We start from the raw sequence: 12,335 nt of genomic DNA on the forward strand, positions 1-12,335 counted from the left end.
CAAGCATTTATTAAACACATATACAAATGATAACACATTTTAATTAAATTGCAAAGAAACATAAATAAAATAAAACATGTTTTAATTTTAATAGGAAGGTTGGAGCTTTTCTAAATTCAATTGTATATTGCCCATACTATATTCTGTTTGATGCACTTGACTGCTCCCACAAATTAATCTGAGGATACTAATTTAATTTTTAACCTCCAATTTCAAATTCCTTGACATTTACAGTATGTTTTAACATTTTCAATTGTACATTTAGCCACTTTTTTTTATATAAATACTTTAATAATAATCTGTTAATATTATTATACCTTTTAAGCAGTTGCAGACCCCCTGAGGAGAATTTTCGGACCCGCCCCCATGCCCCCAGACAAAAAGGTTGGGAATCACTAAACTAGGGGACCTACAAAAAAGAGAGGAATTACTCAAATATTTACATATAATGTGGAAGGGAAATAGTTAAAAAGAGTGCACTGTCTTGTTAAAGGGGTGTGCAAACAATGACAAAATATGCGGATAGTGGATAGACGGCAGGGGCACTCAATACAATGGATTAAATTTTTTGCGAAATTTTAGTTTGTTTTTAGTTCAAAAAATGTTTGATGTGCCATAACTGATTATTAAGGACAAAGGATTTTGCAATGCAAGTAGCGTGTAAAGTGAAGAAATTTCCTCTCTGGACTTGACCATTGGGATTAAGACATACTGGACCAAGTGCTTTAAACGCCAAATGCCTAGCAGGTAATTGTCGTGCATGACCATGTGGAACTGTGGAGCTGCTCCGAGATGAGGCTGCTTGGAAGCCCTGGAGCAGTCCTGAGTGTGATCAAGGATCACATTAAAGTCCACTCCCAAAGAATGGCACCAGGGTCCATAGTGGTGATTAAATGGCATAGTTCCGCAAAAAACTCCAGGATCTCCGAGATGCAGCATCGAGATATTGGGTAGCTTGTCAGTTAAGGTCTGTTAGACCTGACAGCCTTAGGGTAGTCACCCCTAACGTTTTGCCTGCCTTCCTCCCCTTTTTGGACACTGTTTTTGCTGGCTTTTAGACTCTGCGCACTTTACCACTGCTAACCAGTGCTAAAGTGCATATGCTCTCTCCCTTAAAACATGGTAACCTGGAATCATACCTGATTGGACTATTAATTTACTTATAAGTCCCTAGTAAGGTGCACTCCCTGTGCATAGGGCTAATAGATTAAATGCTACTAGTGGGCCTGCAGCACTGGTTGTGCCACCCACTTAAGTAGCCCCTTTTCCTTGTCTCAGGCCTGCCATTGCAAGGCCTGTGTGTGCAGTTTCACTGTCACCTCGACTTGGCATGTAAAAGTACTTGCCAAGCCTAAACCTCCCCTTTCTCCACATATAAGTCACCTCTAATGTGTGCCCTAGGTAACCCCTAGAGCAGGGTGCTGTGTGGGTGAAAGGCAGGACATGTACCTGTGTAGTTTACCTGTCCTGGTAGTGTAAAACTCCTAAATTCGTTTTTGCACTACTGTGAGGCCTGCTTCCTTCATAGGTTAACATTGGGGCTGCCCTCATACAGTATTGAAGTGGTAGCTGCTGATCTGAAAGGAGTAGGAAGGTCATATTTAGTTTGGCCAGAATGGTAATATAAAGTCCTGCTGACTGGTGAAGTTGGATTTAATATTACTATTCTAGAAATGCCACTTTTAGAAAGTGAGCATTTCTTTGCATTTAAATCTTTCTGTGCCTTACAATCCACGTCTGGCTGGGCTTAGTTGACAGCTCCTTGTGCATCCACTCAGACACACCCCAAACACAGGGTACTCAGCCTCACTTGCATACATCTGCATTTTGAATGGCTCATCCTGGGCTGGGAGGGTGGAGGGCCTGCTCTCACACAAAGGACTGCCACACCCCCTACTGGGACCCTGGCAGACAGGATTGAACTGAAAGGGGACCTGGTGCACTTCTTAGCCACTCTTTGAAGTCTCCCCCACTTCAAAGGCACATTTGGGTATAAAACAGGGCCTCTGCCCTACCTCATCAGACACTTGCTGGAGAAGAAACCTGAACCAGAAACTACATCCTGCCAAGAAGAACTGCCTGGCTGCTTAAAGGGCTCACCTGTCTGCTTTCTACAAAGGACTGCTGCCTTGCTGTTGGCCTGCTGCCTTGCTGAATCTTCTCTGTCTGTGAAAGTGCTCTCCAAGGGCTTGGATAGAGCTTGCCTCCTGTTCCCTGAAGTCTCAGGACCAAAAAGACTTCTCTTTTTCACTTGGACGCTCCGTGCGCCGAAAATTTCGACGCACAGCTTGTTCCGCAGCGAGAAAAACGCCGCACACCGATGCTGATCGACGCAACGCTCTTGGGACGATCGGAAACCCGACGCACGGCTTCGCAAGGACAAGCCGCCCGACCTCTAGAGGAGAAATCGCCGCAACGCCTGCCGTGAGATCGTAATTTCGACGCGCAGCCCCGCAGAACGATGCGCAGCCGGAAAACAAGCAGGAAAATCCACGCACAGACCCGGGACATCTGGTAATCCCCGCGACCCACAGAAAGAGACTGTCCGCGCGCCGGAAAACGACGCACGACTTCCCCGCGTGGAAAATAACGACGCAAGTCTGTGTGTGCTGGGGAGAAATCGACGCACACACCCTTTTTCCACGCACCTCTTCCTTTGTGGCCCTCTCAGGAGATTTTTCCACTCCAAACCAGGTACTTGTGCTTGAAAGAGACTTTGTTTATATTCTAAAGACTTAAGACACTTTGGCGGTCATTCCAAACCTGGCTGTCCGAGACCGCCAGGGCTGGGGACCGCGGGAGCACCGGCAACAGGCTGGCGGTGCTCCACTGGGCATTCTGACCGCGGCGGTACAGCCGCGGTCAGTGACGGAAAACCGGCGGTGTACCGCCGGTTTTCCGCTGCCCTGGGGAATCCTCCATGGCTGCGCCGCCATGGGGATTCCGACCCCCATACCGCCATCCTGTTCCTGGCGGTTTCGGCCGCCAGGAACAAGATGGCGGTATGGGGTGTCGTGGGGCCCCTGGGGGCCCCTGCAGTGCCCATGCCAATGCACGGCATGGGCACTGCAGGGGCAATGCACTGCACGGAAATGCACTGCAGGGGCCCACGTAAGAGGGCCCCACCAAGATTTTCAGTGTCTGCCATGCAGACACTGAAAATCGCGACGGGTGCTACTGCACCCGTCGCACACCTTCCACTCCGCCGGCTCCTTTCGGAGCCGGCATCCCCGTGGAAGGGTGTTTCCCGCTGGGCTGGCGGGCGGCCTTCTGGCGGTCGCCCGCCCGCCCAGCGGGAAACCCAGAATACCGCGGCGGTCTTCTGACCGCGCAGCGGTATTCTGGCGGTACCCGTTTGGCTGGCGGCGCCCGCCGCCAGCCAATGTTGGAATCACCCCCTTTATATCACTTTGCAGTGATATCTCTACAATCTTCCATTGCAACTTTATTCTTTTGACCTACAATTATCCTGATAAATATTCTATATTTTTCTAAACACTGTGTGGTGTATTTTTGTGGTGCTATATGGTGGTATTGTATGATTTATTGCACGAATACTTTACACATTGCCTTCTAAGTTAAGCCTGACTGCTCGTGCCAAGCTACCAGAGGGTGGGCACAGGATAATCTTGGATTGTGTGTGACTTACCCTGACTAGAGTGAGGGCTTTTGCTTGGACAGGGGGTAACCTGACTGCCAACCAAAAACCCCATTTCTAACATTGGTGATCAGCGGTGAGGATAGGACTTGTATTTGTGCAGTGACATACAGTAGCTAAGTATTTCACTACCTACCCACAGTTGAAGGTCAATTTGGTTTTTATCTCTTTTTGCAAATCTGTTTTTTTTTCCTGACAATTTTCAAAAACTATATCCTCACTCAACATGTCTCTGACTGGGTCTCAGACAGGGGATTTTGACCTAGTCCAGTTGGATACATATACGGTCAAACAACTAAGAGGATTCTGCAGGGCAATGAGGGTACCCACCCAAGGGGCCTCCAGAAAGGAGGACTTTCAAGTGGCGCTGAGGGCCTGGGCAGAAGCCCATTTAGAGGATGATGAGGAAGAGGAGCCAGAAAATGGCCCCTCAGAGGAATTTTCACTATCGGTGGATGGTGTTACCACTGCAATTGTGCCCCCTTCCAGACCAGGGAGCAGTGTCTCTGTGCAAAGCCAGACCGCAGAGGAAAGGAGAGAAGAAAGGGAGTTCCAATTGCAAATGGCAAAACTGAAAATTGAGGCTCAACAGGAGGAGAGAAGGGCAGAAAGAGAAGCCAAGCAAGCTGAGGCTGAAAGAGCAGCCAAACAAATTGAAGCTGAAAGAGAAGCCAAACAAGCTGAAGCTGAGAGAGCAACCAAACAGGTGGAGGCTGAGAGAGCTTTGGCTGAAAATAAACTATTGTTGGCTCATGAACTGAGTCTCAAGGAGCTGGAGATCAAGGCGAGACAGTCTGAATCCAGCAATAATGGTGGCAGCATACTGACAGGACCTGCTGGAGAAAAGAAGGTTCGTATACCCAAAAATGTGGTGCCCAGTTTTGTGGTGGGAGATGACATAGATAAATGGTTAGCTGCTTATGAAGTTGACCTAAGGGCTCATGAGGTTCCTGAAGGGCAATGGGGGGTAGCTATGTGGGGTTATGTACCGCCATTGGGGAGGGATACACTCCTCACATTGGATCAACCTGATCAAAACACATACCCACTTCAGAAAGCCACTTTACTTGCCAAGTTTGGGCTGACCCCTGAGGGATACCGTCAGAGGTTCAGGGACAGCACCAAACAAACCACACAAACATGGGTAGATTTCTTTGACTTCTCCAGTAAGGCACTGAATGGATGGGTGCGGGGCAACAAAGTAGCTGATTATAAAGGTTTATATGACTTGATTCTGAGAGAGCATATGCTTAATACTACTTATACAGAGTTGCGCCAGCACTTAGTGGATAGTAAGCTGACTGATCCCAGGAAGCTTGCTGAGGAGGCGGACCTCTGGGTTAGCACCAGAGTGTCCAAGAAGGTACCTGGGGGGGACTCCCACAAAGGTGGTCAGGGTTCCCAACAGAAGAAAGAGGGGGGAGATAAACTTGCAGATAAGGAACTCTCCAAAGGCCCCCAAAAGAATTCCCAGGGAGGGGGTGGCAACCCTTCCTTTTCCAGATTTGGGAAAAAGCCAGGGACATATGACAAGTCAGGGAAATCTAGCCCCAAGTGCATAGAGTGTTACGAGTATGGTCACTATAAAGGCGATCCCCAGTGCCCCAAGAGGGCACCGTCCACTACCGGACAGGCACCTGGGTTGACTAGTGTAGCGCTCGGGGGGAGATGGACCCAGATAGCTTTGGGGAACAGGTAGAGATTTCCCTAGTGTCCCTGGGAGAAGGAGAAAAGGTGCCCAAGTCCCACATGCCCAAAAATACTTCCAAGTACCGGCAGTGGGTCACCATTGATGGGCAGAAGGTGGAGGCTCTGCGTGACACAGGAGCCAGTATGACTACTATCAAGAGTCAGCTGGTGTCAACAGAGCAGATAGTCCCTAATACATTCCACCAGGTCATAGTCGCTGACAATCGCGAGAGTCACCTACCGGTGGCTCTGGTTCCCTTTGAGTGGGGGGGGGTCTCTAGTACTCTGAAAGTAGCTGTGAGTCCTGCCATGCCTGTAGATTGTCTGTTAGGCAACGATCTTGAGCATACTGCTTGGAAAGAAGTGGAGCTCAAGTCTCACCTGGAAATGTTAGGGTTACCTGAGTGGGTCTGCATGACCACACGGTCCATGGCTGACCGAGAGGGAAGTCAAGGGTGTCTGGAGCCTGGAACGATGGCCCAGAGAGCTGCCAAGAGAAGGGACAAGGGGCGAGGGAAACCGGCACCAGAAGTTCCCGCAGTGGCTGACGGGGCTCCTGAGGAGGAGGCTCCCGAGCCAACTGGGGAAGACATTGCCACCCTAGGTGACTTACCTGAGCTTGCTGGCTGGCAAGTTGAGGGTGGACCCACAAGGGAGGAGTTCTGCAAGGTGCAGAAAGAATGTCCCACTCTGGAAGGTCTGAGGAAACAAGCCTCAAACCAGGCGGCAGGTGACGCCTCTGCCGATCACCACCTATATTGGGAGAATGATCTCCTCTACAGTGAACTTAAGGTTCCGGCCTTTGGGGCAGCACGTACGCTGGTGGTCCCCCAATGTTACCGAACCTTCCTACTGGGTCTGGCTCACGACATTCCCCAGGCAGGACATTTGGGGCAAGGCAAGACCTTTAACAGGCTTGTCATCCACTTTTATTGGCCCAAAATTAGGTTAAAACCCCCCTGATTCCACTTCCTGTCATTGGCACCCCCTTTGAAAGGGTGGGCATCGACTTTGTTGGTCCCTTGGTTCCCAAAACTGCCTTAGGCAACAGGTTCATCCTGATTTTGGTGGACCATGCCACCCGTTACCCAGAGGCAATCCCTCTGAGGACCGTAACTGCACCGGTGGTGACCAGAACTCTGATGGGGATATTTACCCGTGTGGGATTCCCCAAGGAGATAGTGTCTGACAGAGGCACTAACTTCATGTCTGCACACATGAAGTCTCTGTGGGATGCGTGTGGTGTAACCTACAAGTTCACCACACCCTATCACCCCCAGTCTAATGGTCTTGTGGAGAGATTCAACAAGACCCTGAAAGGCATGATTGGTGGCCTCCCTGAGGCCATGAGGCGTAAGTGGGACGTCCTCTTACCATGCCTTCTCTTTGCTTACAGAGAGGTCCCCCAGAGGGGGGTAGGGTTCAGTCCCTTTGAGCTTCTCTATGGGTACCCTGTCAGGGGACCCTTAAGCATTGTCAAGGAGGGATTGGAGAAAGCTCCAAAGGCACCCCCTCAGGACGTGGTCAGCTACATGTTGGCCCTCCGCAACCAGATGACCCGCTTCTGGAAAGAGGCCCAAAGTAACCTTGAGGCCAGTCAAGAGGTAATGAAACACTGGTATGACCAGAAGGCCACCCTGGTAGAGTTTCAACCTGGAGACAAAGTGTGGGTAATGGAGCCAGTAGAGCCCAGAGCTCTCCAGGACCGCTGGTCTGGCCCATTTGAAATAAAGGTGCGGAAAGGGGAGGTCACTTACCTAGTGGACCTCCAAACCCCTAGGAATCCCCTAAGGGTGCTCCATGTGAACCGACTAAAGGCTCATTTTGAGAGGTCAGAGATCAACATGCTTCTGGTCACAGATGAAGGAATGGAAGAGGAGAGTGAACCTCTCCCCGACCTCCTCTCTGCCCAAGAAGGTGATGGGTCAGTAAGCGGGGTCATTCTTTCTGACTCCCTGACTCTAAACCAGAAAGGAGACTGCTATTAGCTGTTGGAGCAGTTCTCCCCCCTATTCTCCCTTACTCCTGGACTGACCCACCTCTGTGTTCATGATATTGACACCGGTGACAGTCTCCCTGTGAAGAACAAAATTTACAGGCTGTCGGATAAGGTGAAGACCAGCATCAAGGAGGAGGTCTCCAAGATGTTGACTCTAGGGGTTATCGAGAAATCCAGTAGTCCCTGGGCCAGCCCAGTGGTGTTGGTCTCTAAGGCTACTGCCCCAGGTGCGAAGCCAGAACTCCGGTTCTGTGTGGACTACCGGGGTCTCAACTCAGTCACACGGACTGATGCTCACCCCATACCCCGAGCTGATGAGCTCGTTGACAGGCTAGGCGCTGCCAAGTTCCTGAGTACGTTTGATCTTACTTCAGGGTACTGGCAGATCGCCCTGACTGAGGGGGCTAAAGAAAGATCCGCATTTTCAACCCCTGATGGCCATTACCAGTTCCGGGTGATGCCGTTTGGATTGAAAAATGCCACCTTCCAACGGTTGGTTAACGGGGTCCTAGCTGGCAAGGATGCCTTCTGTGCAGCCTACCTGGATGACATAGCTGTCTACAGTTCCAGCTGGGAGGAACACCTGCTTCACCTCAAGGAGGTGCTTCAGGCCCTGCAACAGGCAGGCCTGACCATCAAGGCTAGTAAGTCCCAGATTGGGCAGGGTTCCGTGGTGTACTTGGGACACCTAGTGGGTGGTGGCAAGGTGCAGCCACTCCAGGCCAAGATTGAAACTATCAAGGCCTGGCAACCACCTAGAACGCAGATGGAGGTGAGAGCCTTTTTAGGCCTCACAGGATACTACTGTAGATTTGTCAAGGGCTATGGTTCCATTGTGTCACCCTTGACAGAACTCACTTCCAAGAAACAACCTAGGTTGGTGAATTGGACAGAGGCTTGTCAGAAAGCCTTTGACGCCCTGAAGGAAGCCATGTGCACGGCCCCCGTGCTCAAGGCCCCTGACTACTCCCAGGAATTTATTGTGCAGACAGACGCTTCAGAGCATGGTTTAGGGGCAGTTCTAGCACAGCTAAATGAGGAGGGCCTAGACCAACCGGTAGTCTTTATTAGCAGAAGGCTATTACCACGGGAACAGAGGTGGAGTGCTATTGAGAGAGAAGCTTTTGCTGTGGTCTGGGCACTGAAGAAGCTAAGACCCTACCTGTTTGGGACTCACTTCCGGGTTCAGACAGACCATAGGCCCCTCAGATGGCTCATGCAGATGAGGGGTGAGAATCCAAAACTCTTGAGGTGGTCCATTTCCCTACAGGGGATGGACTTTACGGTGGAACATCGCCCAGGGGTTGACCACGCCAATGCTGATGGTCTCTCCAGATACTTCCGCCTTAGCGATGAGAGCTCCCAGGAGGTCGGGAGCTCTCCCCACTTTCAGCTGGGGGGGACACATGTTAGACCTGACAGCCTTAGGGTAGTCACCCCTAACATTTTGCCTGCCTTCCTCCACTTTTTGGACACTGTTTTTGCTGGCTTTTAGACTCTGCGCACTTTACCACTGCTAACCAGTGCTAAAGTGCATATGCTCTCTCCCTTAAAACATGGTAACCTGGAATCATACCTGATTGGACCATTAATTTACTTATAAGTCCCTAGTAAGGTGCACTCCCTGTGCATAGGGCTGGTAGATTAAATGCTACTAGTGGGCCTGCAGCACTGGTTGTGCCACCCACTTAAGTAGCCCCTTTTCCTTGTCTCAGGCCTGCCATTTCAAGGCCTGTGTGTGCAGTTTCACTGTCACCTCGACTTGGCATGTAAAAGTACTTGCCAAGCCTAAACCTCCCCTTTCTCCACATATAAGTCACCTCTAATGTGTGCCCTAGGTAACCCCTAGAGCAGGGTGCTGTGTGGGTGAAAGGCAGGACATGTACCTGTGTAGTTTACCTGTCCTGGTAGTGTAAAACTCCTAAATTCGTTTTTGCACTACTGTGAGGCCTGCTCCCTTCATAGGTTAACATTGGGGCTGCCCTCATACAGTATTGAAGTGGTAGCTGCTGATCTGAAAGGAGTAGGAAGGTCATATTTAGTTTGGCCAGAATGGTAATATAAAGTCCTGCTGACTGGTGAAGTTGGATTTAATATTACTATTCTAGAAATGCCACATTTAGAAAGTGAGCATTTCTTTGCATTTAAATCTTTCTGTGCCTTACAATCCACGTCTGGCTGGGCTTAGTTGACAGCTCCTTGTGCATCCACTCAGACACACCCCAAACACAGGGTACTCAGCCTCACTTGCATACATCTGCATTTTGAATGGCTCTTCCTGGGCTGGGAGGGTGGAGGGCCTGCTCTCACACAAAGGAGTGCCACACCCCCTACTGGGACCCTGGCAGACAGGATTGAACTGAAAGGGGACCTGGTGCACTTCTTAGCCACTCTTTGAAGTCTCCCCCACTTCAAAGGCACATTTGGGTATAAAACAGGGCCTCTGCCCTACCTCATCAGACACTTGCTGGAGAAGAAACCTGAACCAGAAACTACATCCTGCCAAGAAGAACTGCCTGGCTGCTCAAAGGACTCACCTGTCTGCTTTCTACAAAGGACTGCTGCCTTGCTGTTGGCCTGCTGCCTTGCTGAACTCTTGTCTGGCTGTGAAAGTGCTCTCCAAGGGCTTGGATAGAGCTTGCCTCCTGTTCCCTGAAGTCTCAGGACCAAAAAGACTTCTCTTTTTCACTTGGACGCTCCGTGCACCGAAAATTTCGACGCACAGCTTGTTCTGCAGCGAGAAAAACGCCGCACACCGATGCTGATCGACGCAACGCTCTTGGGACGATCGGAAACCCGACGCACGGCTTCGCAAGGACAACGCCGCCCGACCTCTAGAGGAAAAATCGACGCAACGCCTGCCGTGAGATCGTAATTTCGACGCACAGCCCCGCAGAATGACGCGCAGCCGGAAAACAAGCAGGCAGCCAATGTTGGAATCACCCCCTTTATATCACTTTGCAGTGATATCTCTACAATCTTCCATTGCAACTTTATTCTTTTGACCTACAATTATCCTGATACATATTCTATATTTTTCTAAACTCTGTGGTGTATTTTTGTGGTGCTATATGGTGGTATTGTATGATTTATTGCACAAATACTTTACACATTGCCTTCTAAGTTAAGCCTGACTGCTCGTGCCAAGCTACCAGAGGGTGGGCACAGGATAATCTTGAATTGTGTGTGACTTACCCTGACTAGAGTGAGGGCTTTTGCTTGGACAGGGGGTAACCTGACTGCCAACCAAAAACCCCATTTCTAACAAGGTCCTATACTGATAGCCACATAATGTGTGGATCGTGCAATTTGGCTGTGGTTTGAAGCATAATAGCCACTACAGCGGCTGTTGCTGGGAGGCTCGCCTCACTCAGGTGGCGATGGCATGGTATCTAGTCATTATCAATTAAACTACTATCTTTATTCAGTGTAGATCCCTCTTAAGTAGTTGCTTTGCTGCATGCCAGCTTTTGGGAGAATTTCATCGCTGCTTTAGGGGCTGTGAAGTAGTGTGACTTGTCAACAAACTGGGTCTGTAGCTTTGCCAGGTATAATCAGGTGGAGATAATCTTGAATTTTTGAAGCAAGCTTTTGACAGGCAGAAATTCTCAGTGGGCAGCCTGCACCACAAGAGTTAAGTCAGGGTAAAATGAGATATTATTGCCTTGGTACTGGACAGTGCAAAAGTGAAAAAATCAAAATTTCATCTTTGTTAGTCCCAAAAGTGAAAAAATCTAATTTCAATTTTTTTCTTCAAAAAAGTGACAAAGTCCCATTCTGAGTGGGCACTTAGAAACAATTTCAACTTTTTTCATCCAAAAAGTGAAAAAAAATCCAAATTTAATATTTTTTAGTCCCAAAAGTGAAAAAAACTAATTTCATTTTTTTTCTTCAAAAAAGTGACAAAGTCCCATACTGAGTGGGCACTTAAAAAAAGTTCCCTCCCTGGTGAGGTGCAGGATGTTGTCTCAGTCCCTGTAGTTAAGGAGTTTGATGACAATGAGCAGTATGGTGCACCAGGAGGAGGATGTGGGCCAAGCACACAGTGTGCATCCTGCACGATGAAGACCAGTCAGAGAGGCTCATTTAACAGTGAATGCAGCATGCGCTCAACATAATCTTCCATTTTGTTGATGGCGGTAGATTCGGGAAAATGCAATGATGCAGAGATTATTGAGCTTCGAGCGTGCTTCTAGGTTTTAATAACCTCCAGTGTTTTATCCTTGTGGTGAAGATGCTCTCCAGCTGCAGCCTGAGTGTCCACCCTGTCAGAAATGGGGCTTTCAAGGTGATCTAGGTGAACGTCATGTTTATCTACTTATGCAGTCAATGTGACTCATTAGGAGGTCAATTTGGCGTGAATAGTGCGGAGGCTGTTCTTAACCTGCATCAGCATCTTCTTTATATCCAGCTCTTGCATGTTGGTGCTGGATGCCGGCTCAGAAGGGGTCCCAGTGCCCTGATCCTGATCTGCATGGCGTGTTTGCACTTTTCCTAATAGGCCAGCTTAGACTGCTGGGTGTTCCGTTTCTGTATGGTGTGCCGGTGTAGGAGAGAGAAGCGCTGTGAGTCCTACACAACCCCAAGTCCCATGCACTCGGGGCCTTGGGGCACAACCAGATGTAGATGTAATGGCTAGCCCAATAAACCAGTGGCAGTGAAAGCAGCTAATCCCTATGGGGCTTGGTGCAGGCCACATGTGCGCAGGTTGAGTGCCTGAGTCAGTAGTCTGTAGGGAGGGCGGCTCACTCCCTTCTTCAGTAGGCTGACTCCCCACCGAGGCCCATCTCTCCCCAATCTCTATAGAATGGGAATAGGGGGCATGAGCAGGCCTAGGAACAGGAGAGGAAAGGGGTGATTCACCTCCAACTACAGGTAGAAGCCAAAGGTGGCAGTAAATAGTAAAGGGCCCACCGAGTAGTATATGCGTGCCGCAGCTCCCTACTGGTCAGGTATTGGCCTCTAAGGACCACTTAGATCAGCCTGTTA

Source organism: Pleurodeles waltl, chromosome 12 (assembly GCF_031143425.1).
Source record: "Pleurodeles waltl isolate 20211129_DDA chromosome 12, aPleWal1.hap1.20221129, whole genome shotgun sequence".
Lineage (NCBI taxonomy): Eukaryota > Metazoa > Chordata > Amphibia > Caudata > Salamandridae > Pleurodeles > Pleurodeles waltl.